We start from the raw sequence: 4,843 nt of genomic DNA, 5'->3' as shown, positions 1-4,843 counted from the left end.
CAAGGACACATTCGATGACATTGAATTTATGAAGAAAAATTGAGTTGGTTGCAAGACAAATTGAAGACGTTTTTCGATGACTTGAGAAGTAGTTTGATGACTCGAAGATCTGCTCGATGACTTCGAAGACCAGCTTGATGGCATCAAATTTTCTCTAGAATTTTAACAAAACTCACTGGACACATTGGGCACCATTTTTGATTACTCGAAGTACTCCTCAGTGATATCAAACATCTACTTGATGACATTAAAGGTCTCTTCAATAACATCAAATTTATTGAGGAAATTGGATTAACTCTCTAGACTGTTTTGGACACATTATCAATTCCTCGAATAATGCTCGATGACATCGAAGGCCTCTTTGATGACATCAAAGGTAGGTTCAATGACATCGAGGTTACAGAGTCTAGATAAAGTTAAAAAAGGTCAAAAAAAGTACGTATAAAAGACACCTTCGATGACATCGAATGTTGTTTGATGTCATCGAACGAATCGTGCTAAGTTACACAGAGTGTGTAAATTGAGGCAGTTTCCAAATTTTTCCAAAGAAGTGTAAAAGGAGGTGTTGCACAACTATAAATAGGAGTCCCCAGGGCATCCATGGGCATCTATCAATATTATATGGTTTGAGGAGTGGAGCAAAAGCGTGGAGAGCTGTCGACAAGCGTTCTTCTTCTTCCTTAGTTTTTCACGATTTCTTCTAGGGTTTTGAGTTCCAATCATGCTTATCATTGGCTAAACCTCTTAGCTAAGGCTAAGAGGTAAAGCTTGTAGCGTGATGGGATATTTTCTGTTGCTTTGATTCATGTTTATGTTGAACTCTCTTTGATTCTAGTTTGATACTTAAGAAATACTTTCAGTTTTTAATGGTTTGTTGTGACTCAATTACAATAGATCTGCAATAGCTTTGAGTATGTTCTTTTCATGTATTAAGATTGTGAAATTAGAATATCCTGTTGTTAACCATCATCCCTTGGGCATGGTTGGATGATGGAATCCCTTCTAATATTCACGATTCTCTTATGTTTGGTTATGAGATTGGTATATCCTATTGTGAGCCATTGTCACTTGGGCATGGTTTATAATGGAATCACTTCCAGTTCTCAAAACTCTTATCCACTAAGAATTAGGTCAAAGGAAGTTCAGATTTAGTTTTACTAACATATCTTTCAATTGGATTTGATGAGACGCTGATTCCAGTTGTGTCCTTGAATCAAGCATAGATCTCCTTGATTGCTATAAGTGGATCATTGGAAACCCTAGTTCCCACCTTTGAATTTCTTAAGTTTTTCATTAAATCTCTCATAATTACTCCCTACACTTCTAGATTTATGTTTACATTTTCTTCTATTTCTACTTCTAGTTGCATTCAGAATACACATAAGATTAGTCCATGTGGATTCGACCTCGGTCTCACTGAGATTTTTACTACATTGTGACCCTACACTTGGGGTTGTGAAGAAGTTTTTAGCGCCGTTGTCGGCGACTAACGGTTGCATTTTTCTGAGATTAACTGGTTTTGTAATTAGTTTAAGTTTATGGTTTTTTTATTTTCTATTTTTAGGATTAGGGTTTTTCTGAATTATTTTAGAAACTAACTTAGCTTTCTAATTCTAGGTTTAAAAACTTTCCTCTTTCTACTTTCTAATTCTAGAATAGAAACTTTCCTAATTTGTTTTTATAAACTAACTTTTTAATTTTTAGAAGCTTCCTATTTTCTATTTTTATAAACTCTCTGTTATTTATTTATTTAGAAACTAGGTTGCTTTCCTTATTTCCTTTTTAGAAAATAACTCACTTTCATTTTTCTTTTGCAGGATCCTAACATAGAACCTTCTAATTTAGTAACTTCTTTCTAATTCTCTTTTTCTATTTATAGATCTCTATTTCCTTATTTCTTTTAGGTTTAGGTTGGAATCTAAAATTGAGGGCTGAGAGTGTTTCATGCCCAAGTGGGTCCGTGACAACACTCAACGTCTTTTGAGTGAAGGAGGATTGGTTAGGCGTTATCTATCCATCACAAGCTTAGACACCACTTAAGATCCTCAAAGTTAATTGAGGTTATGACTGGATATCAACTTGTAAATCAACTGGTGAATCAACTACAACCTCAAGTTGCAGAAGTCCAGGATGAGAATGAGGTGCACCATGCATCCTCGCCTCATACTTTATGAGATTACTTACAGAGTGAGCACGCCCTCATGTATGGTTTTTCCAGGAAACATGGATATCAATCTTGGAGTGATCCAACTCCTTCCAAAGTTCTTTGGACTTGAATCTGAAAGTCCATTCCTGCACTTGTAAGAGTTTGATGAGGTTATCACCACTTTATACTTTCCTAACGTGTCTGAGGACACGGTCAGACTGAAACTCTTTCCTTTCTCCCTGAAAGAAAAAGTTAAGACGTGGTTGCACTCACTACGTCCATGATCTATTGGCACATGGAATGACATGATGAAAGAGTTAATAAAAAAAATTCTTTCTATACCATAAGACAAACACCATCAGGAAGTCGATCATGAACTTCACCCAAAAGGAAGATGAAACCTTCTTCCAATGTTGGGAGCGGTTCAAGGATCTCGTCAGTTCATGACAACAATACGGTTTTGAAACATGGCGCATAACAACTTTCTTCCACAATGGACTGACATTTTTCATGTGCCAATTCGTCAATACGATGTGCAATGGCGGAGTTCATGAATAAAAATGTCGATGAGGTGTGGGATTACTTTAACAAACTTGTTGAAACCGCACAATCATGGGACATCTACCCAAAATCTAGCACCACATCTAAGCTTACTCAAGTAAGGGACAGAGGTGGGACATACTTGCTGAAAGAGGATGATGATATAAATGCTAAAGTGGCCAGTCTCACAAGGAAGGTCGAGGCCATGGAACTTAAGAAGGATAAGACAAAGGAACTTGTTTGCGGTATATGTGCATGCAACATACATACAACTGAAAATTGCCCAACGATACCTACTTTTTAAGAGGAGATGAGCGAGCAATCAAATGTTGTGAACAACTACCAAAGACCTTTCAGTAGACCCATCTCTAATACATACAATCCTAGTTAGAGAAATCATCCGAACATTAGTTGGAGGAATGGACAAACTGCTACTTCTCAAGGAATCCCTAACCAATTCTTGAATTAAGGGAAACTTCAAGAGGATCCGGTTTGGAAACATATTCCAAACCAAGAGCTTATTAATCAGAGTATATTGTAAACCCTTCAAGACCTTCCAAAGGCCATACAAAGGTATGAAACAAAAAATTCAATTGGGAAAAAAAGGATTCTTCTAGCCCAACCTTTCCCCAATCTTAAAACGCAATACAAAATAAGTGATCCAAGCTCTTCAAATTAAATGGACCAAGCTAAGTCTATCACCACTCTTAGGAGTGGGAAGATAATTGACAAATTTATTCCGGTAAGGGCTAAACAGTCTAATGACCTGAAAGTAGATGAACCTGATAGACCTAGCAACACTCCACATGGATTAGAACCGGAACCTCTGAGCAAGCCAATTGCCCCATTCCCCCAACAGTTGATAGCACCAAATCTCTCTCTAACTCTCAGGACATTCTAGAGGTGTTGAAACAAGTGAAGGTCAATATTCCTTTACTGGATGCGGTTAAACAAATACCTTCATATGCCAAATTTTTGAACGACTTATGCACGACTAAGAGGCGGTAAAGTATTAAAAAGAAAATTTTTTTGATAGAAAAAGTGAGTGTCATCCTAAAGCAAGATGTGCCACAGAAATACAAAGATCCTAATAGCCCAACCATCCCTTATGTAATTGGGAACTACCAGATTGAGCATGCACTTCTTGACTTAGGAACGAGCGTAAATCTGATTCCTTACTCGGTCTATGAACAGCTAGGTTTGGGTGAATTGAAACCCACTCGAACCACATTACAACTTGATGATTGCTTAGTTCATGTACGAAGAGGGGTAATTGAGGATGTGTTGGTCCAGGTTGATAAATTCTATTACCTGGTAGATTTTATCATCCTAGATACTCAACTCATCATCGACATGAGTACTCAGATTCCTGTCATTCTTGGTCGTCCATTCTTTGCCACAACAAATGCAATCATTAATTTCAGGAATGGATTCATGAGTTTGTCTTTTGGAAATATGACATTAGAGTTGAATATCTTTTTCAACACGGGCAAACAGGTAAAGGATGATGATGATGCCCACGATATTAATTTGATTGATTCTTTCATGGAGGATAGAACTCTGATGACCTTGTCCTTTAAGCCTCTAAAGACGTGCCTAGCCCACTCCCATGATTTGGACGACGATATGATTAGGGAGATGGAGACCATTCTCGATACCATGCTGGTACTTGAAGTTAACCGGTGGAGGCCACAATTTGAAGAATTCCCCCAAACTAATGTAGTGCCTCTACCATCTAACCTTAAGGCACCGAAGCTTGACCTAAATTTGAAATATGCCTATTAAGATTAAGATGAGACATACCCGGTTATGATTTCTTCCCACCTTGAGCAAGAACAAGAGAGTATGCTCATTTCTACTCTCGTCGAGCATAAGGGAGCCCTTGGATGGTTGAAGGCCACTCGATGTCATCGAATGGATCATGTGAAGTTACACAGAGTTACGCAAAGTGCGTAAATTGAGGTAGTTTCTAGATTTTTTCCAAAGAATTATGAAAGGAGGTGTTGCACAACTATAAATAGGAATCCCTAGGGCATCCATGGAAATCTATCAATATTCTAGGGTTTGAGGACTAGACCAAAAGTGTGTAGAGCTGTCGCTAAGAGTTCTTCTTCTTCCTTAGTTTTTCATGCTTTCTTCTAGGGTTTTAGTTACAAT

At 37.7% G+C, this 4,843-nt stretch overlaps 1 non-coding gene across 1 annotated transcript; it reads right to left on the bottom strand.

The window, feature by feature from the left end:
- Positions 1-2,500: 2,500 nt before the first annotated feature.
- Positions 2,501-2,607, bottom strand: LOC131247718 (small nucleolar RNA R71). The gene has a single exon (XR_009171989.1). It is a non-coding gene; the product is annotated as a small nucleolar RNA R71 (small nucleolar RNA).
- Between the last annotated feature and the right edge of the window lie 2,236 nt (positions 2,608-4,843).

Source organism: Magnolia sinica, chromosome 5, assembly GCF_029962835.1.
Source record: "Magnolia sinica isolate HGM2019 chromosome 5, MsV1, whole genome shotgun sequence".
NCBI lineage: Eukaryota > Viridiplantae > Streptophyta > Magnoliopsida > Magnoliales > Magnoliaceae > Magnolia > Magnolia sinica.
Note: the sequence above shows the minus strand (reverse complement) of the source record. Positions and strands in the feature narration are given on the sequence as shown.